Raw genomic sequence first — 22222 nt, 5'->3', positions numbered from 1 at the left:
CCTGGCAGGAGCCCTCTCATGCATTGAAAGAGAATACCAGCTGCTTTATCTTGCTGTTTGAAAGGTAGGTAATAAATGTCCTATCCCTGCACACATTTCTCATTTGAGAAATCCTGGTGACTTTAGCAGATTTAATGGCTTAAGGAAGGATTCGGGGAACAAGAGCCAAAAAATTGTTATAAGACGATATCACTTGAATATTTTTTTTTTTTAGTGGCAATTTATTTTTACAGCAGGAAAACTAGATCCATTTTGAGCTATCTTCCCCCTTGGTTTTACTTGTTTAGTATCTTATCTGGCTTGTAGCTGTTATTTTTGTTTCTCTTCCCTGCTCCACCCCCTGCTCGGTCTCAGAATATGCAGAAACAGCCTTACTCAGCCACCAGCCTTTGCGCTGAGCTTCCTTCATGGTTCCTGGGTAGTGGGGTTCTGGCTCTGCAGCTCGTGTCCCAGGCACAAAGGGCAGGTGTAGAGAAGGTCTAAGGACGTTTTAAAGAAGGGAGATTTGCAAAAAGGACAGTGGGTTCCTCGTGAAGAAGCGGTGTGCATCTTGCTTGCAGAAATATCCTTGGTTCCTTGCCAATACAGGAGTCTTGAAGAGTCTGAAGAGTGAGTAAAACAGAAATAGATTTCTCCTAAATGGATTTTTCCTTCTGAAGCAGTGGGGGAAGAGAAGCTGGTTTGTTACTTAATTTGCTGTCTGGTGGAGAACTAGTTATTTAGATGTGATCTCTTTGTGATTAGCATTTATACCTGTAAACCTAATTAACTATTCAAGTGCCTAGAGCTTTTAGTGTGGGCATTTAATAAATTTAATTGGTACTGGGTCCAGAAAGATCTGGTTAATGAGCCATAATAAATGGCATAATGTACCATAAGTGTGTTAGAAGTTCCAGCATGCTGAATGCACTGAATTTTAGCAACTCTTAGCTCAAGTTCATGACATGTGTGCTGACTTCAGTGGGACTATTAATTTCCAGTGATGAAAATTCAGTGAGAATCTGACCTGCTGTCGTTCCACACAGTTAAGTGCGGCTGGGAAAACTTAAGAAAACAAACTGTAGTCTTTGTAAGGATAGTTATTTCTGTTCTGCTTCCCATTTTAGGTCTTAAGGTTAAAAAAAAAAACCATTTAATGATCAGATTAGTCATGCTGAATATTGCTAATGCTTTATTAATTCCCAAAAGATGCGTTCTGTAACCAGAGATGTCAAAACTCTGGTCACGTCTAAAAAACATAAAATGTGTGCTGGAATCTCTGGGGACTTCTGTGCTTTTATTAATACATTGTACTGTTCCTAGAGTAATAAAATGGGACCCCTCGAGCTACATTCTGCCTTCAATTACACCATTACAGCCGCTGACGTCAGTAGGTTTCCACGTGTGTAAAGATGGGTAGGATTTAGCCCTTTATGTCTTAGCAAAAATGTCTGTTGCTGTAACTGCATTCGGTGAGCAAGGGGATCAGCTGCCCCACATGAGGGGCTCCTTTTACTCTGGGGCTTTTTGCTTTCTTGATGGACAAAATGACTGGTTTTCAATCTTATTAGCTGCAGTAATCCTCCTTATTCTGGCCCCCCCAGCATCAGTATGGCAGGTTAACATGGCTTCGAACATGCTGGTCTGCATCTTAACAAGTCTTCAGGGGGCTTTCAATTGTGTTACATTAATGGATTGAGCCAGTGTAATTGAAAACCACCCTAATTTTGCCTGTCAGGGCATGGTCTGGAAGGTTGTTTTCCTGTTGCTCCCCAGTGTTTTTGCAGAGAACGCAAGATCTAGAGGGAGAGGTGGCCAAGCTGTAGTCCTGTACCACTGTGGATCCTATTTTCTGCTTCTACACCTTTCAAAATCCCTGGCAGTGTTGTTGCTTTCCATGAGTTGAAGCCTGACGTACAGGGGACTGAGGATCTTGGGGATGGGGGTCTCACCCTTGCATCGTTACAGCTTTCCCCCCTCCTAGCTCTAAGTAGAGGCTGGGTGATGTTACTGGGGTCACTAACACTTCGGTAGCAGAGAGTCCAAGTCTCACTGCCACCCTGGGGATGCTGCTGGCTTTTGTTCTGTTTTGTGCTGTGGCATTTTTTATAAGGAAGTACTTACATAGCAGCTGCACCCTGCTAAGCTTTACAAAGAGAGTGAGGACGTAAGAGCCTTACTAATCTTCAGTTTTAATTCTTAGCAGACACTGCAGACTGAGGGCTCATTGCAGTGGGGAGCTGTTGAGTTGAGAGGTGTGTGACTGGATTTCTGTGCAGGTACGGGTTCAGAACAGACCAGGCACTGGTCAGAAAGGGAGGGTGTAGAGAAGGGACAGCAAAGCTCACAGGAAGTGGAATTTGTGGAAAGCTTGGCTGGTGAAGGAGCTCACAAGGAGACCACAAGGCTGTGGAGTGTCCTGTTCTGGCAGAAGAAAGCAGGCTCCTAACTGTCGCAGTAAATTGCAGTGCTTTGCCTCAAAACTTACTGGGACAAGACCAAGGGGTAACATTTGGTCTTGTGCAAAGGAATCGTGTCTGTGACACTGCTGACCTGTGCTTCATGTCATCAGTGCTGCATAGTCCACAACGCCTTGCTTGCAGCCTTGTCCTGGCTCAGCGCTGACTGGAGAGCAGGATTCAGCACTCCCTGGCAGGTCCCTGATGGTCCCTCTGAACTGTGAGTTGTCCCAGTGAGTTGTCCCAGTGGGTGCGGGTGACTCCCAAGCATGGCTGCCCCTTGCTGGTGACAGGCGTCTCCCCCCGGCCCCAGTGCTGAGACCCTTTGTCTCTAATAAAATGCGTTTTCATCCCCTCATGGCTCCTGCATTGTGGCGATGAGCGTGTGACCTAGGGGCCTTTTGAGTGACCTCTGGCAAAGGCCAGTATGGCTCAGGGGCCCTTGTCTGTGTGCCATCCGTGGCCCTGTGGGGTGCCCCCCCAGCCACCTCAGGGGCCCTGTGGGGTGCCCCCCTCAATCACCTCTGGGGTTGTGTGGGTTCGCCCCCCCCAAGTCACTTCAGGGGTCCTGTGGGGTGCCCCCCCTCAATCACCTCTGGGGTTGTGTGGGTTTCCCCCCTCCCCCAGTCACCTCAGGGGCCCTGTGGGGTACCTCCCACCCCTCAGCCACCTCAGGGGTCCTGTGGGGTGTCCTCCTCCCCCTGTTACCTCAGGGGCCCCGTGGGGTATCTCCCACGCCCCGCAGCCACCTCAGGGGACCCGCGGGAACGCGCCACGTCCCGCGCTGCCCCTTTAAGAGTCTCTTTGTCTCCGAAACATCCTTATTTACCCTCCTGTGACTCAACCAAACTTCAGCCTGGGATTCACAAAGCCTGGTACGTCACCGGCCGGGGCCGGGGCCGGGCAGTCCCCGCCTCTCGGCTCTGCCCTCCCGCTACTCGACCGTGAGCCATTGAAGAGCTCTCCCTAGCGGCTACGCGAAGCTCGTAAGCTTCGCCAGAGCTCTGCCTGCGGCTGCGTAGGCTACGCAAAGGGCGTCCGTCGGTGCGCCAGCCGCACCTTTAGTGCCAAGCTCGGCTTTACGGAATTGGCGTAAGCAGCGGCGCTGGCTGGCGGCGCGGGCCGAGGGGGAGGGCAAGAGCGCTGTGTGGCGTGCTCTCCAGCCAATGGCGAGGCGGGGCGGGCCGCGGCGGGCGGCCAATGGGCGGGTAGGGGGCGTGGCCAGCGGCCGTTGGGGTGTCTGGCGCTGGGTGACAGCTCGCGCGTGCTGATGATGGCGGTAAATAAAGGGGCCGGGGGGGGGGGGGCGGCGAGCTGAGGGGGCGAGAGGGGCGGGGGGGCTGAGGGGGTCACCCCGCTGTGAGGCGGGGGTGAGGGGGGCTTTAGCTCCCCCTCCTCCGCCACACACATACACACCCCCCTTTAAGGCCCCCACTGTGCGGTTGGGGGGCGCGGGGGGGCTGAGGCGGCCCGCGACCCCCCCCCTCGCCCCGGCGGCCGCCGCCTTTGTCTGCGGGCGGGAGCCCCGCGCCGGCCTCCCCGGCCCCGCAACTTTCCCTTTGTTGAGGCGCGGGAGCTGCGGGAGCGCCCCTCTTCACCCCCCCAGGATCGGGCCCTCCCGGGGGGGGGAGGCGAGGGGTGTCGCACAGCACCGGGGGTCGCGTCCCGCCGCGGGCCGTGGCCTTACTGCTGAGGGGGAGAGCTCCCTAAAACTGCCCTCAGTCTCTCCGTGCTGTGCTGGAGTGGGGGAGAGGACACAAAACTGAGGAAAATCCGTGCCGATTCCTGTTTATTTTTTAAAAAAAATAAAAAAAAAAAATCTGTGTGGGTCTTGTGCCTTGCCTGCCTGCAAAGGTCAGGAGCAGAAGTTAACGGGGGGGCTGGGGGGGGGGCACCTCGGGTTTAGGTCCTGCCTCGGGGAGCAAAGTGTGCTTTAAAATCTTGCTTTAAACATCCCTGGAAGCCGAGGGGGTCGCAGCATTTTATATCCCCCCCCCCCGGGGAACGCTCAGATAGCCCAAGAAAATAACTGCTTGTGCCTGTAAGCCCCCGCGGACGGGAGTCGGTTGTAGGAAAGCTGCTTATTTTAGGAAACGTGCCTGCTAATTGTGTTACGTGCAATTGTACGTAGGAAAAAGAAGCACGATCCGTGTGTCAGAACAGCTCCCGATCTGCAGGTACGGCCAGCGGGAGAATACGGACGCGTGATGAAAGCACCCCGTTATTTTGAAATACATTGAGGGAGGTGGGAAAAGTGTCTTTGCTTTTCAGAGCTACACTTGTACTTTTAGTCAGGGAAGGATGCTGCGAGCTCTTGAAGTCGCTGTGCTCGTCTGGTGCGAAATGTTTTGAAATTTGGTCCTTTTATCCACTGTTGCTTCAGAGGAGATGCTGGCTGGAAGCTGAGGAGCGTGCGGTGAAAGATGTGATAGGCGCTGCGGATTCCTCAGCTCCAGCAAAACTCTAATTGACTTCAGTGGGAGCTTCTCCTGAAGTAATATCAACCATTCTGGTGTGAAGGCAAGGCAAAAAATAGGGACCAGATTAAAAGGGATGATAGGGAGGTGGGACTGGAAGCAAAAATAAGGTGTCAGGAAGGGGGAGGAAGGGGTGCTGTTGGTGGGGATGAGATCCAAGCTGCTGCTCAAGAAAAGGAAACGCGTGGCTGGGACATGAGAACGAGGACAGGAGCAAGAGCTGCAGGAGTGGGGAGGATGCAAGTGGGTAAATCTGTGGAATTGTGAATATAAAAACTCTTGTGTGGGTGTGAACGCTGTAGATTAAACTTGCCCTTGGATTAAATGAGTGTCGCTCTTGCCAGAAGTATCTGGAGTTGCACCCTGTCTATAGCCAGCAGTAAATGTAGGGCTGTTGCGCTGATTTTTTGCTGCTCTGCCTTTGGCAGCTATGCTTGGGGGTTGCTGTTGTTTAACAATTGTCAGATATGTTGGTATGATGTTAAAAAAAAAAAAAGAGAGGTCAGCGAAAGCATTTGGTGTTGGTTTTAATTGCTTTGAAAATAGGTTAGGTGCAAATATTTGAAAATTATGTGCCAAACATGAGCAGCATTTGAAGTCTCTGAGCTAGGCGTGCTTTCAAACACCAGGCTGCAAATGGTAAATGCTTGTTTATTTTCCCCCTAATCATTCTCCCTATTAATATGAGCTGACTTCAAGTGAAAAGGGTGTTTTGAAGTTGGCAGCTTTTCAGGTCTGGAATAATTCTTGGGTCTTGCGCAAGTTCTGTTTGTTACAAAGAATTTTGCTTATTCAGGAGCAGGGCTTAACAATAGTCGCATATGCAACGGTTTATAGACTGTTACAGCTAGTAAGTCAAAACTGGGGATTTATTTAGCTGTTGTGTGTCCAAAGATCGTTAGTAAAGAATCTGTCGCTGCAGTTCCCGCGGAGATTCAGATTGCATGTGGTACAAAGCCTTGTGGTCAACAAGACACGCTGAAGGCCTGTAAGAATGGAGAAATTGTGAATAAGCCTTATGTGCTGCGGCTTGCAAAATGAAACAGCGCTTGGTCTGATTTGTATTTGGATTGGTAAACTCCAAGGGAATGGCAAAGAATCTATCTTTCGTGTGTTGTAGTTAATCATGGAAATACTGCTGACGGGGAAAAAAAAGGGCACGTTTAGCTTGGTGTATCACCTCTCTGCTTCTGAGTGTGAAAGCCTTGAGTGCAGCTTTTTGCTGCAGTGGATTTCTTGTGACTAATCGTAATCCTTTGCTTGGTGTTTGCTTGTTTGCAGCATTCTGTCCACATCAGACATCACAGGTTGTTTCCTTCAGTCCTAAAATACACTTACTTGTTAATTGGGTTTTTTTGACAGTAGTTACTGTTTTGTCTCAGCTCCTAAGTACAAGTGACGAGAATCACTTTCTCTGGTGGCAAAGGTGGTATAAATTATGAATGTCTTTCAAAATCCTATTTTTATTGGCCTTTTTTTTTTTCTTTCATTAGCTATTTTTATACTGAAATTTCTTAGGACTTCTGCTGGGACTCATAAAGTGAAATTTAGTGTTTTCTCAGCCCTTAGAAGATGTTAGTGGATAGTTTTAAAATAGCTAACAAATGAAAATACTACAAAATTCAGTTTCTGTCTTACAAGGTCTGTGTGAATTCTTTCACATGCATTTTTTGCTTTGGGGAAGTGTGAAAGGGTTTCTGAAGTTGACTTCAGCTCTGAGTCAAAACAAAACTAAGGTTGTTTTGAAATTGCTCATTGGAAATTATTAGAGAGATACTAAGATAAGTTCTTTGAAAACTTTGCCTATAACTGGGCGTAGCAATTCAGATCAAAATGGGGGAGAAGGAAGCTGGGGTAGTTCTAGCGACAGCTCGCTCGGAGCTGCATGGTGGGACGTGCTCCCAAAGATCCCCCCAATCCTTTATTTTTGTAGGAATCCTCTCCAGTGGGTGAGAAACACTGGAAGTTTCTCACTTTGTTTAACAACCTTTGTGGGTTTCATCTTGAATATTTCATCAAGGGTTGGTTTTGTTGTTGGTTTGGTGTGTGTTTTTTTTTTTCCCTTTGGGGAATGAAACCTTCAGAGATGTTCTCCTCTCAGCAGCCTGTTGTTAATTGCTCAGTGTATAAACACTTCACCTTTCCTAAACACTTAACCACAAGGAACAGGCTGTTGAGTTGATGCGGGTAGGTTGTATAGAAAAAAGCTCCCCCCCCCCCCCCCCCCCCCTTCAGTGTCAGTGAATGGAAGACCATCCTCGTTAGCATGAAACCCTTAACAAATCATTGCTCTGGAGTATACTGAGCAAATTCAACAAACTGTTTAACAGGAACCACTACCATTTCAAAACCCGATGTATAGATCAGAATGTCTCAGTTGTTTGTTCGCATCTCCGTGTACACCAATGCTAATGCTCTTCACTTTTGTTTTTATTAGACTTTAGATCAAAGATGGCTCATGCGAGGCTGTTAAGTCGTATGTGGCTTGTGAGCCATTGAATTACAGCCCCAGCATGCAGGCTTCATCACGTAACTGGCAGCAGAGCTACGGAGCAGCTATAACATGCCACTGAAACAAAAAAGATTAAAGTGGGAGTAAGGGGAGAGAAGGTAAAAATGGAGGTGGAGATTCTGTCCTTTGCCAGCGTTGCAGGGAAATAATTTCTAAGTGCTCTAAATCTAATTATTTGTATATTTGCGGTAATACGTATCATCATGTATTGAGGAAAATGCAGATTAAAATGCGCACTCTATTACACTGCATTCTGCAGGTTTTGAAAGGAAAAAAATCCCTTTTTTTGCAGCAGGTTAAGAAGTGAGTTAGTATCTTTACAGATGTAACATAGGTAGAAAAAATAGACTTGGCTGCTTTGTGCTAAGTGTTGTTAATTAGCTTTTTGCTTACGAGATGGTGATGAGTGCACATTAACTATTATACCTCCAATACATTACAAAGATCAGTATGAAATCTCAAAAAATGGCAAACTTTTTGGGGCATACCTTGAGATTTTTTTAAAGAAGGCTCACTAGGTAGGTTCCTTTAATTCGGTAATTATAATGTAATTCACTGAGAAGGTTGTCCTTTTAAGAACTTTACTGAGAAAGTAGAAGAAAAATACAGGCAGCTATCTGAAAAACAGGTTTTTTTCCTTGTTCCTCCCCACAGTGCGCACACTTGCTTTCTTACCTCGCTGCCTTGGCTGTATAATTCAGCCGCATTTTCAAATGAAGACAGAAAACTTGAATGTGTGAATCTGACAGCTCAAAGTTAGTATGAGTGCATTTGAAATCTATCCTCCGTAACATGTCAGTCATGACGAATGTACTCTTTAAAAAAAAAAAAATCTAAGGAGATGCTTTTTCAACGTTTTGTAACTTTGCTAGCTGAAATGCAAAAGGGTGCTTTAGCCAGAGCAAAAATCACATACTCAGACACAGGAATCCCTGCAGAAGGTTGGAATTACTAAATAACTTGCTCCATTTTGGTCTTTAAAAGAAAATAATAGTTTGGCCTATTATAGTATACTTTGTTGTGTAGTATATGTCACAAAAACTTTTACACTCAACCTCTAACTAAGCATACTGAAAAAGAAACTACAAACACACACCCCTGGTGAAGCCAGTGACGGTTTTGAAAGAACCAATTTAATGGAGAAAAGCTTTAGTGCATTTATGTTCTTTTCAGGCTTTTCAGTCAAACCATGGAAGATCAAGTCAAGAGTTATGGGCCACAGCTGTGTTCCTCCATTGAGATCTTCTATAGGACATCAGCTGAGCTGATTAAGAAATGGTGACCACAGCTCCATTCCCTTATTCGCTCTGAAAAGCAAATCCGTCCACTTGATTGAGAAGCATTGCCTTGCAACCATATTTTCCCATTCACTTTCAGTGGGCGGCTTAGATTTGATTAAGAAATACTGTCCTATAATTACATTCTGTCCCTCTCTCTCATGCTATGAAAAGCCTCTGAAGACAATTCAAGGTTTTGAACTTTAAATAAAAACGGTACAGGAGGAGGGTCTTTGCAGCCTGGCTAGGTGGGTATGCAGATGAAGCGATAAGTAGCTTTTAGCTGGAAATACTAAGAGTATCCTAAGAAGGGCAGTCAATGCTGGCTTGTGTTTCTGTACTGCTGCGGCTTTGTTCCCCACTTTCCTGGAAAGGATCAGTGTCTTTAAGCCTGACTCCGTTCCAGTAAGTTTGTCACAAGCGTGCTTTCCTTTTCTTCAAACAGAGAAACTGTATTTTATATTAAATCCTTTCTTTCTTTTGGTGTGATGGGGACCCATTTCGTCTCTTGCCTGGTGCTGAAGCTAACTTTACTCACTAATGTTAGATAGTTTAGAATCTCACATTATGTTGTATATTAAATGTGTTCCAGCTGAATAACAAGTGCCTTGTGTATTAAGAAGATACAGAGATTTGTGGCTGACTTCTAGCTTGAACGTTATCTGCATAAATATTGAACTATAGTTGATCAGGACAAATGATTTTTTTCATACGCTAAACTTTAGCAAATGCAGTTCAGCATGAATGCCTGCCCCCCCCCCGCCCCTGCAGATCTGCGTAGCTTGGTGAAATGAGGAGCTAATGTCTTTGACTAATTGGGGATTGCATTTATGTTGGCTGTGGAGTTTTAATACGTGACAATAGTTGGTTTTTCTGGGTGGAGGCAGAGATCTAAGGATTGGTTTAGACAGACGTGTATTGCATGTATCTATAGATGTCTTGCTAGAACCAGACAACATGATTTGCTTTTGGGTGCTTATGGGTTTTCCAGTCATTAACAGTGAAAAACGATACGTTCTGGTTTGGAGATTGCAGCTGTAGTGTGATCCAGAGGGCTGCTTAAAGATGAATTAACAGAAACTTGGATTGTGTGTTACTTAAAAAGAAAAACACGTCATCTGATGGGGATGTAAATCGGCGGTTGGCTGCTTGGGCTGGGGAACCAAGGAGATCTGTTGCCTGTAGCTGTCAGAGTGCAACTAAACTGTATAATTTCAGTGTCACGCTCCTGGAGGAGTGATGCCTCCAGCTCTTCCACCCAGTGACCTTCGTTAGTAGTTGCAGGGTGGTTTTGGTTTTGCTTCTTAGGGGAAACTTTCTTTCCTCCCTGTCCCATCATTATCTCCCCTCATGGAAACACAGAAGGCAAAGGCAATGAATTAAAGCAGCTCGTTGAATCAAGCTGGCTCCCATCTAATTAAATGGGGAGAGTGATGGCTAAAGATCTCCACCCTCTGCCAAGAAACAAAAGTATGGGGAAAGACTGCTCCTTGCTTTCCCTACTGATGCTGCCGAAGGGAATGTCAGGAGCAGGACATGAAAGGATGCCTCTTCAGATACCTGCGTAGCGGCTTCTTCTGTGTTAACTTTGTTGGTGTGTAGTATAACTGCTGATGGCATGGAAATGGTCAGCGTCATATTTGGAATATTTCATGTAAGAACACACCATGCTTAAATGTATGATTGCTGCTGTATGGGAGAGCTTCGCTGCTTGTCTCTGGAATTGGTGGTGGTTTTGGCACCTGGAGAAATGTAATGGGAACAGAAGCATCACACTGGGTACAAAGGAGCAGGTTGATCTGGGTAGCTGTTTCTCTCTAAGGAGAAAAAAGGGCTGGGGTTTTTTGATGTGCTTAAAACCCACACAAACATGAAAACGGTGTTTTAATTTTAAGGACAAGTATTTTAGACTTATTAATCGTTCTGGGAAAAAATCCATGTAAAACTCTGCTGTTCTTTAAAAAAAAGAAAAAGTTAAATCAGCAAACTGTTTATTCACTGGAGTTGTGAGAAAGAGCCCTTAGTTTGGATTTAATGATGTTTAATCATTCTTTCAAAAATACAAAGGAGGTACTAAAAGCTGTTCAGCTAAGCTTTAAAGAACTAATAGCTGTAACTCAGATTCAAAAGTGATTTAGTTCCAGAGGTAAGTCTATAATCCTACCAGTCATGAGTTAATCTGTCATCAGACTAAGACTAGAAGCAAATCTGTTTAACTAAGAATAGTTAATTCACCTGAATGAGAGCAAGGATGAAGATCATTCTCACAAGAGTTAGTTTATTTTGAGAAAATGTAATATTTGCGATTGTGAAAATAGCAAGTGTTTTTCAAAGGTAGACTGAAAAATTCTGCTTTGACATTTGCACTGCTCTTTTTTTTCTGAACTTTTCAGGATGGTTCAGTAGTGTGGCTGCCTGACCTGCCTTAACCCGCAGTTTTTGGACACTGTGGAAGTGAGTGAGTCAGTGTGTAAGAAAGATAATATCCCGTTTATTGTAGCGTTGGAAGGTTTTAGGACTAGCTTTTTGAGGCACAGGTTTGTGGCGTCAAAACCAAATTCACCTCTCCCTCTTCTCTTTGCTTGTTCTGTTGTCGTTTTGTCTCAAGACAAATTGATGTGATGAACTCTAACCTCTTAGTAGGATAACTTATTAAAATAACAGATGCTATAGAATTGGGCCTGAGTTGATCTTCAGTTCTTAAGGAAGATTAACAACCTGATATTTTGCAAATCAAGTTCCCATTTCCTACCTCGTTCTGTTACGTCGCTATGTTGTGGTGAGGACAAAGGCACTACTCAGATATTGCCTGTAATTTCTCAAAAAGGATTTCAGCCAGAACAGGATTCATAATATGCAAATTAGGAATAATTCCGGTGGGGAAGGTGCATTTGAGCAAGTGAAATTGTTCCTTACGTACCAGAGAATAGAAGCTTGTGTGTCAGCTGGCAGGCTGGATGTAGGGAAGGTTGAGGCTGAAAATACTCTTCTTTAGTGTTATTAGTGCTACTTTTTAGATCTCCTTTTGCACACCTAGCAAGAGGAGGGTTTGCTGTACAGGTTTTTACGCAGGCACAAAACAGGCACATCAATTGAGCAGAGGAAGGGGACATGTAAATCTCTTAATTCTTTGTTGACAAGAAAACGGAGAAGACCTTGGTCGAGCCCAGCAGCCCAAGGGAAGGCTGGCTCAGATCGTTTGCTGCTCCTAGAGCTGAGGACATGGCAGCACCCTCCCGTACAGGGGTGTGGGCATGCTTATGGGTCTTATACGGACAAATACTGTTGAGCATCTTGTGCTGATGTCTGGTTTTTGTTGGTTAGACAAATAAAAAGACAGAAGTCCTTGCTGCATTTGAATAAATTGGTCGCTGTGATTTACTCTGTTTACCAGTCAACAGCGTTTATTAAAACCCATAGACAATTTTCTAGCTGCTGTTCAGTTTCACTTGCTTGGGGTTTTAAAAGACCTCGGAGTGGTTGATTGGCAAGTGAAGGAAAAGAAAATGATGGAGAGGTGTGCCGAAACCCTTCGTTATTTTCATCTTGTTGTAATCTCTGCTCCTCAAACGTATCGAAGGCACCTTTCCTGCTTAAAACATAGCAAAATGTGACTGTGGAATACTGTACTTACATTTAATACTATTTGCCTATTCATTATGGCTGTGAAGATAATAAGCCACAGCCTGCTGGGGTTGTCTTGTTCTTTATTGCTTCAGTAGATGGCACTGACATGTTCATTTGACTGATTGCTTTATGTGTTGTATCAGCTGTGATGTTGTTTTAGATTAGTTAATAGTCTGTCTAAGATTTTGCCAAGATGAATATGAATTAAAATGGGGGAGGAAGAACAGCAGAGGACTACCCATAACTTAACAAGTATTCACTCTCTGGTATAATCCGTCTTTGTGTCTGTCACAAAGAGATTCTCGAAGAGGCTGTTAGTCTGCTGCTGGGTACCAGGGCTGTTAAATTGATCTCTGCTGCAGCCGGCAGTTTTGTGTGCCTGAGCAGCAGCAAGAGGATTTTCTGATGTGCTGGAGCTAGAAAACTTCACCTCGTACCTGTGCAGTGAAAGGCTTTGGGTCTGGTTTGTTCTATTAAAATTGCGTGTCTTTTGATCAAGAGTAATCAGTTTTTGCAAATGAGGGGGGAACGGAGCAAGGTACTATCAGTCAAGATGTAACCGGTTCTGACCTTGCTAAATGAAGCTCTTTGCCAGCAGTGGAAAGTTATGTTTAATTTTGTTGATGTTATTGTGAAGGCAGGTGGAAATTGTGTAGAATCTTCCCTAGCAGATGTTGAGTGTGGCTTTTAATGTTTTTAATGCATAACGTCTGAACTGTTGCTGTGAACCTCAACTCTGAATGTGTTGTTTACGTGACAGTTGATGATAAATGTGATATACGCTGAATGTAAAAAATGATGCTTCAAAAGCATGGTCAAAAGAAATAATGGTTTTGGCATTCTGAAAAAATGTTGCTTTTTGGCTGCATTGTAGTAGGCCACAATTAAAAGGAATAATAAGGCAGGGAAAGTAGGGACACAAGAAGATCATCTCCTCTATTCCTGCTTTGTTAGGCCACGTTGAAATATAACATGGCTTGTTTTGTTTAACATGTACCTTGTTAATTATTCTTAAACTGCCTTGTTCACTTGTGCGCAGGTCCTGACCCGTGAATACATAAGCACGTACACTATCCATTTGAGCAGTCTTACTAAACCTGAATGCGTGCCGAATTGGGCAGTGGTAAGTGTGAAAGGAATTAAAACAGACATCAGTTTAGTATGAATCCCACCAGTTTGGGGATGGTGTGGTATAAAAAACTGAATTTGCAGATAGTGGATATTGATGTAGCACTCTGATGGCTACATCTGCCACTAATTTTGCACCCATTAAAGCTCTTTTACTGTCTGCGCTGGCAGAGAGGGTTTTCAGGGGCAATGTTCGGGGGCAAATGTGTAGAAAGACTTTAAAACACTATGGCACGTCCCTGATGTTGGCACAACTATGGAAATAGAATTCATTGGGAATTCATGGATTCTATAAAGCTGGTTGCTTGACCCATAAAGTGAAATTATTACTTTATATTGGGCAGTTAGCATCTACTTTCAGACTGTCCTAATGCAAAACATTTTTTCCTGTTTGGTAAGTCAAATTGTGTGCGTTTACTGTAATTGCTTCAGGCTTCTACAGTTGTAAGTACCAGTGGAATTACTGCGTTGACTCTTTCCCTTTTGGAATGGTTCACTAGGACTAGAGGAAATGCTGTGAGTTGTTTTAATGTAGAGCAAGTGCCTCTTTTATACAGCGCTTCTATATCGTGTTTCCTAGCTTATTAACACTTCAAAAAGCCAAACCAAATATAAAACTCGGAAGCCTATGAAAAGAAAGGGGAGGGCAGGATTTTATGTGTTGCAATAAATGAAGAAACATTAACTTCTAGAAGGCCATGAACTAAGAAGTATATAGCATTTTAATAATGCTTTTTAACATCCAGGGTCATTATATAGTAACTTACCACATTTTCAGGGAACTGTAGGACGTGTATCTCTGTTTGTTTGTCTTACAGTGACCTTAAAGAATAAATAGTATTGGTTGTGTTGCATATTGAAAAGTTACTGTTAAAGCTAAGGTCGGAAGGTGAAAATTGAGAATACAGGTAGCCAGGGGCTTTACCTGAGGTTTTAGTCACTTATTTTTATTCATCTTTTGCACTTAGGTGAGAAACAGTGTGAGTTTAGCTTAATAAGAATATTCATATTTCATCTTTAAAATACTTTAAATTTTAAAAACTTCCAAGTTTAAACTTGCATGGCTGGAGAATTTGAATGCCAGTGTAAATAATGGAATAGCTAGTTTCTAAGGAAGGCTGTATTAAAATGCTTTGTGAACCGAAGAATTTAACCTTCTTTTTGCCTTTCTGTGATTATTTTCAAATCATAAACTGCTGGATCCATTCCGGCTGAACACTCTCTTGTTTAAGAGGATCTTCATCGGGAAAGAATGTGGATAAAAGACACATGCACATTTGCAACTATTTGTTGGCCTGTATAAAGTATGAATTATTGCTCTTTGAGGATGCAGGCAGTGTGAAGTCTTTTGTTTTAGTCATAAATTTATTCTAACCAAACAAAAGGAGTTTGGTGGTTTTTCTGACTTCTTGGAGTTTGCCAGCAAGCCTCTCTGGTAAGTAGAGAGAGCATTTATCTGCAGAAAGGTTGGTTTGGATAGTATAGCTAAACCAGATCACCACACACAGTAAGCTGTAACAGCAAAAAAAAAGGTAGGATGAGGTTATTTTATCTGTTCCAGGCATTGACTAGCTTTAGGAATAGGGACTGGGGAACTTTGCACGTTTTTTCCAGTTTTGATCAGTATGGACAGGTTAACAGCACGTTTCAGTTTATGTGAGGCCTTAAATCTAAGTCCACCGGTCATATTTAAAGCAGTCTCGGAGATGTTAAAACTTTTTTCTAAAGTACTCAAAATTCCAGAGTTTCAGGAAAAAGAGAAGTTTTTTCATCCTTGCTCCTTGCCTGGGGCTCCATTCCCTGAGCACTGAATTCAGCTTGAGCAATTTATCTGATTAATTTGGCGGTTAGATTGCTAGCCTGTAAATGTCTCCCCCCCGCACCCCACCCCCCTTCTCCTACTTGTAGCTGCCTGTGCATTGTGGTAATGGGATCTTAACACCTCTAATTCATAGGTTTGGGACATTTACATCTGTCAGCTGATGCAAAACATGAAGCAATTGCTTGTCTTCTCTCAGTTATCCCCCTGAATCTGTGAACTGAACTTCATAGGGAGGGTGAGCAGTTTTTGCAGGTGGGTTAGTGTTAGGGAAAAATTGGGGCCTGGTGAAACCTTGGGGTTTTTGCTGTTGAGTATGAAATGTTTGAAGCTAATTGCAGTCAATACATTGTAGTGTCTGTGCTCTTTGTTGTACTCTAAAATAAGATACAGACCAACACCCACCAACTTTCATGTTGCTTCCCAAGATGATTCAGAGAACCAAGTCCTGCAGAAGTCACGTTTAGTCCCATTGAGGATGCCAGTGCAGGAAATAGGATTTTCTTAATCCTCGTGCTTTTGAGTACTTTGGGTTTTTTGAGGTTTTGGGGTTTGGTTGGTTTGGCGTTTTTTTTTTTTTTGCAATGACTGACTATTTGAAAACTGATTCCTGAGATTCTGGGTATGAGCCTAGAGCAAATTTTTTTACAGCACAGTGTGAGCTCCCAGAAACAGTTCAACATTGACATAGTTATAATTAACTTAAAGGAGTTAGTAAAACAGAACTTGCTGTGGAAGTTGGCAGGAAAGTCACATTTTCGTCAGGCTCCTTTGTGATTATAGCTTCAGAGTCAAGAGCATGGTGGGGTGTGTGGGGTCCTCCAGCGCCTGTACTGAACGGCTGAAGCCAGCTGAAGTCCTTTGAGCTTGTTATGACTCCTGCAGGACACCGGCCACCTTCCAGGCACGTGCGAGTGGGATGTTTCAGGGTTTGGTAAGCTTTGCATTCAGGTGGAGCATGTTGGTGTGTCAGAGCTCTGGCTGGGTGGGGAGGTTGATGCTCGAGGAGTGGGCTGGCCAGGAGGGAGGTGGGATCGTGACCACTTTTGCTGTCACTGCTCAAGTCTCCTGTCTTATTTGTGGGTCTTTTTCAGTCATGGCTTATTCACATATTCGCAGTCACTATTTAATTTTGCTTTGCTTGCCTTTTCAAAGAAACACGGAATCCTGAATCATCTGTAACTCTTCCTTGTGTGTTTTCCTTTTTTTTTTTTTTTTTTCCCTTTGTCAGCTGTGTTAATTTGCCTGTAACTAACTTGATAGTATGTCATCCTGGATAGAGGGAATCCAGCAATTGTAGGATATAAAGCTGACAGTTTTCAAGAAAATATGCTTTCAGAATAATTGAAAAAAAAATCTCTAGGGCTGTTGTTACTCTTTGGAGATGCAATTTGAAAGTCTAAAACCAGCAGGGTTTGCACTAGAGGAGTAAAGGGGGAAACCCATTGCTGCCTGAGCAAGCCACTGGCTCTTTGGAGAAAGAGAAACAGAAAGAGCTTCTTGTGTGTTTTCCTGCGTTCTTTGCTCCCGTTACTGAGTGAGTAGTTCTGGACCGTGCAGTGACATTGTGAGGACAGAGGGGAGGGTACCTGTGACGTGGTAGCGTGTGTGGTGACATTCGCTCGTTCGTGCAGCAATTCCTTTTCTCTAATGGAATATCAATTGCAGGAGGTTTTCTGTTGGAAAAAGCACCGTTGCTAGTGGCTTTGAGAAGCAAATACAGGATTTTGCTGGGAGTACGTACACGGACGGCTCTTGCTTGCAGAGGAACGTGAATGTCTTGAGCAGGAAATTTTTTTCACCATCTTCTGTGTAGCTCAGATTACTTGTTTTCGTTAGACATCTGGTTGAATAATTGTTTCCTCACAAATAAGTACATTAAAATAATCAGAGGAATAAAGTTTTTTAGTAGTTGTATGCAATTTTTAGATATATATTCCTCTCTGATATCTCCTTATTTGCATTTTTGAGTATTTGCAGCAGGATAGAAATTCTACTCTAGAGCTGCACGTAACAAATGAATTATTAGGAGAGTGGAAGGTGCTTGCTTTTTTGCATCCAAGGTTTTTAAACCTATTTGATCAAATGCAGTATATTTGTGGAGGATATGTAGTTTTGATGGAAACCAAGAGTATCTAAGGATATTGGTTTTTCCTACAGTGTTTTAAAACAAAATGAGAAGGAGGGGGGGAAGCAGCAAACATGCTTTATTTAAAGTAGTACCAGTTCCCAACGGACTGGTGAAATGCTGCTGTGTTTCACTTTCGCTACTCCCAGGAGAGGAAGGAGTGAATGAAAGAATCGTTCAGTCTGAGCTTCCCACCTGTCCCTAAAGATGATTTCCAGACTGCAGCTAAAGGAGTTTGTGTCAGTACTGAAGATACTTGTTCTGGAATCAACTCTTGGACAGATGAAAGATGCATCTAGTTTCCAAGGCTAAACATCTAACACCTTTCTTGATCCCTGAACTTTTCTTTCTGCTTTGTGCACATTTATTTAGAAAAAGAAAGTAGCTAGTGTCAACAGATCTGTACAGATGTCTTTAATCAGTTTCCAAATGTGTAACAATGGTACAAAGAAACATAATAAAGTCATGTGTTTTATTTTAACACTCTTTTAGGGTCAAGAGCCAAATTGTTTCTGCTGCATTTGGTTCTTGAAGCTGTTATAGGATCTTGCCATAAGTTTTTTCAGAATTATGAGCCATGCAAGGAAAGAAAGTAGGATTTAACCCAGTGTTTAAACATTGAGTGATTTGCAAGAAGAGAATTTTTCAAATTGTCTCTAAAACAGTATTGGCTAAACTATTTTCATTTTATTTCCTATTATTTTATTTCAGTTTTCACTCCTCTTTCGTTGCATTGCAATGCAGCTCCACACTTCTGGTACTTCTTCTTCATGCAGAGCGATTAAGTTGTTCCTCTTCCCCTCTTTTCCTTCCCCCACCCCTTATCTGGAAAAGAAAATATCTATGTATGTGCGAAAGGACGAGTTTATAGATACTTCTTAAAATGAGATCTACCTGGATGGAAAAAGAAAAATTGTCAAATCAAGAAATAAACCTGATACACTGTAATTGCAAGGGGAACAGGTCTGTTTGTTTCCAAGACCTTAAAATGTAACGTGTTAATTCTCCATCATTAAACTCTCTTGTTGCTCATGGCTTGTCACATCAACCACATAAACTTGTCTTTAGTTGTTGCAGTATCTTAAATAGCTGCAGCCTTGTAATCTTTGCAAGGTTTGTTTTCCTCCTTGTGCAACTGTTTACAGGTTCTGACTCATCTTTGTGTTTTCCTTTAATCATAGCTTTGTAATTTCTCCTGTTAGAGTGTTCTTTTTATTCCTGCTAGTAGGTTGTGGCAAGGTATTTGTTCATGTATGTAAAAGAGAGGAACAAATTTTGTTCTTAGTCATGTGCATATCTTTTGATGACTTATTTAGTAGTCTGTTTGAGTGTGGGGTGTCAGGGCTGAACCTCCAGCTGCCTTTTAGTACATGTGTTGCATAATGTGAGAGAACCGATTTTCATTTTTTTTTTTTTAATGGAAGGGCTCAAAAACGTGAGTCAGTAACAGGCATCTTTCATGTGGAGAAGCTCCGCTGACGCAGCAGCCAGGTGCATGGAGGGCGAGCTTACTGCGCGCTGTCATGAGCGATGCTGATACTCCGGCAGCCTGCTCTGCCTTCTCGGCTTTTGACATGAAAACCATGCTGATGAAAAGCAAGAGATCTTATTTGAGGAAGTTGAAAAGATGTATCATTTAAGCAGTTTGGGTTAAATAAACACCATTTCTTTCTAATTTGCAGAGCAGCCGAATGTGTATGGTATTAGAGCTTAGATATGCAAGGGAAGTATCCATAGATACCTAAGGAGAAACAGGTGGGGAACATCACATGCAGTATCAAAGATGCTTTTGTGCTGAGAATTACTGAATTAAGGTGTAACAAAGCTGCTTTGTTAACTGACCAGCGTTGTTAAAATCTCTTTCCTTTTTCAAACAGGAAATCTTGCTGGCCCACACAGGAAAAGCAAAAGCAGTTGACAAAAGGCTTGTAATTTATATACTGACAGCCTACTTCATTGTTAAACACGATTCTTTAATGCACTGTATCTGGTGTGTGATTGATTTCCTTGTAGCCTGTTACCCAGCTGAAACTAGCAACGTACAGCATTGTTTCTTCTTCCTTGGAAATTGAGGATAAATTCAGTGTTCTTTGAAAAGTGTTGTGTCCTAAGACCTTGCAGAGCTGGTGAGCAACTGCACTTGGCAGCTGTTTAATTGATCTCTAGAAAATTGTATTTATAAGGCCCACTTTTTGTTACATGGTACAAATCTCAGATATGCTGGTGAGACTCAAGGGTTAAATTCCCAACACTGTCGCATATGGCAGTGAGCAGAATCACAGATGTTGATGATACAACATAATTAGTATTCTTTTATGTAAATGAAGGCTGTCAATGTTACCATAGTGTCTATACTCTTTCAAGCTGGAATCTACGCCACTTGGTCTCACCAAAGCTAGACAGGATTATTCCACAATTTGCTATCAAGACCTGAGCAGAAAAATAAAGAAGGAAGAGGGGAAAAAAGGTCAGGGAGGAAGGTGAGAGGAAGGTGGGAAGGGGTGTTTGCAATGTGGAAAGAGGAGATCAAATGAGTCCTTTGTGTAGTGTAGGATTTCCGAAAGTGCCTTTCCAGGTCCTGGGATTTGTGAGTGAGCGAACACAGCCCAAAGGAGAAGTGTAGTGATTTTTGAACTGGTTTAAGTATACGACTAAAATAGTTTTTTCAACACTGCAGAATCACTCTGTGGAGATGAATTCTGAAGTGGCCACTTGTGTTTTAATCTGAAGTAGAGAAGAGTTAAAGAACAGGAGAGCTTTGATTTTTTTTGTTAACGAATTCCATCTTTAGCAGGAATGTCACTGGAAAAAGATAGCGATTGAAGTAAATTAGCATAATTTGGGTGCCCCTAAAAATATGCTTTCTTAGCCTGGTCAGATAGGTTTTCTGCATACCAGTCAGAGGCAACTGTTCAATACCTATCTTAGAGCTTTGGGAAGGCGTGCTGTGCCTTCGTTGTGTTAAACTTTGCCCCTTGTAAAATGATTTTTTTTTAACTAAATATTCTGTATGCCAGACCCAGCACTCTCTGTGGCATCTGTAACTACTTTGTGCCTCTTATTGCTGTCCCTTCTATCGCTACGTTGTGTTGTATTCAAGTACTGTAGTCGTAGATGTGTAAGCAAGTTAATTTAGTCTTTCTAGAATTATTGCAATAGATATGTTTGTACAATCTTTTCTGCCTTTGGCAAAATGCAGGTTTTTCCTATTTTTCTTTCCTCTGTAGTTCTTAGTTTGTTGCAGTTCACACTCGACAGCTATTCATTACTTCATTTTTATTGTTTGAGAAATCATCTAGAAATGAAATTTAATTCAGGACAGATTTATTTTTTTTTTCCCCCATCTCCTCCCTGCTTCTTTCACCAGGTTATCGAAGTGGCCAAAATTGAAGTGATCACAGGAGGTGCACGTTTTCGCTCAATTTTTTTTTAACTCAGATTTTTTTTCTCTGCCATATGTTGGGTCATCCACTACAAAAGACTTGTGATGGAGAGGCTACATGTGATCAGCAGATTTATAGATTATCAGAAAATGAAAGCAGAAGAATGAAATTGCAGAGAGCCTCTTCCATGTGATGTTTCTTAACATCTAAGTATTTGGGTTCCTAGGTACATTTATGCTTTGACTTCCGGATAATTCTGTTCTCTGTAATAAATGTGTTCTCTGCAGTAGCTCTCGCACTGAGGGGATTAATCGCATTCTAAAGCAACCCTGCCAGCATTCTTAGTTTGTTTATGTGCATCACAAGAATATTCTCTCTCTAGGGCTTTGAAGCTGTGCTGCCTTACAATGAAGACTTAAGTAGTAATTAAATTCTAGAAGAACCGCCAAGACTCCTTTGGCTGAAATGGGGATGTTCCGCACCCTGGATGCTGCGTCGCGGAGGAAAGGATGTTTAAACATGACTCCGTGAGTAGCGCGTGTGAGCGAATGGGTCTGGATGCTGTTTCTGCACCCTGATCTCTTTCCATTGGATCAGAGCAGTGGAGGGATTGTACAAAAACCACAGTGCTGGCACGCAGTATTTCAGTTGTGCTTTTTGTACAGCTGAGTATCTTTTGTAAAACGTGTGGGTGCGGGACACGGAGTGAAAGCTTTTTGCACCTTCTAGTATCCCTGCTTTGATTCCTCTTCAGTTACAGTATAGTAATTCAGTAAATCAGTTGCTTTTTCTGTTTATGTGTACTCATGCAAACATGTACATGTGCAGATGTTCCTTTAGGTTTACTATAACATGGTGTTTCACAGTTCAGTTTCATTTCCCTGCTGTTTTTTTAAAACATTTCAATGTTTGGGAGGCTGTGAGGAATCGGAGAATTCGAGGGTAGAATTCAAAGCCTGTGGACTTGCAAATGCTCTGGTTATGACAATTATCTGGTATTTTTGTGGCTTCTGTGAGAAGTTGGTAACCTCAGTCTAGTTCCTGATAACATGCATGCCAATTCCAAATTCATTTTGTATGTATCAATTTCAAGAGGGCAGCTAAAGATCAAACGTGTGTGTGGACTGAATTAATCTTTTTCTCCTTGGAAGTGAGCCATTCAGTTTGGGTAAGGTATGCTGGCAGCTGTCTGGGCTGTCCTTAGTAGACAGTTTTATTCTGTAGACCTTGTCAATCCAGTATCTTTCACTTGTACTAAAATCTGCTTTAAAAAAAAAATAATGCAGGCAGAAATAATGTAGTCTGTTGAGGGAAAACTGCTGTGACAAGATGCGACATCTGTATCTTTATAGGTCTTTACAGCTGGTACAAAAGAGATCATTTTAAGTATGTGTCATGGCTCTAAAATGCTTTTCTTTCTGTTCTTTGCCGTC

The 22222-nt window shown here is 42.9% G+C and overlaps 1 protein-coding gene across 4 annotated transcripts in view; it reads left to right on the top strand.

The window, feature by feature from the left end:
• Positions 1–3592: 3592 nt before the first annotated feature.
• The window catches only part of USP49 (ubiquitin specific peptidase 49), a 34571-nt gene continuing 15941 nt past the window's right edge, over positions 3593–22222 (top strand). Inside the window, exons 1-3 of one of the 4 annotated variants that reach the window (XM_080367731.1) lie at positions 3599–3717; positions 13371–13454; positions 21172–21316. The gene's annotated coding sequence lies outside the window, so the exon portion shown is untranslated. Of the gene's footprint in view, positions 3718–4569; positions 4616–13370; positions 13455–21171; positions 21317–22222 lie in introns of all 4 variants that reach the window. The other 3 variants (XM_080367730.1, XM_080367732.1, XM_080367729.1) reach the window with 3 other exon arrangements.

The sequence above is a fragment of the Falco punctatus genome, assembly GCF_963210335.1.
Source record: "Falco punctatus genome assembly, chromosome: 17".
Lineage (NCBI taxonomy): Eukaryota > Metazoa > Chordata > Aves > Falconiformes > Falconidae > Falco > Falco punctatus.
This window is presented reverse-complemented; position numbering and strand designations above follow the sequence as displayed.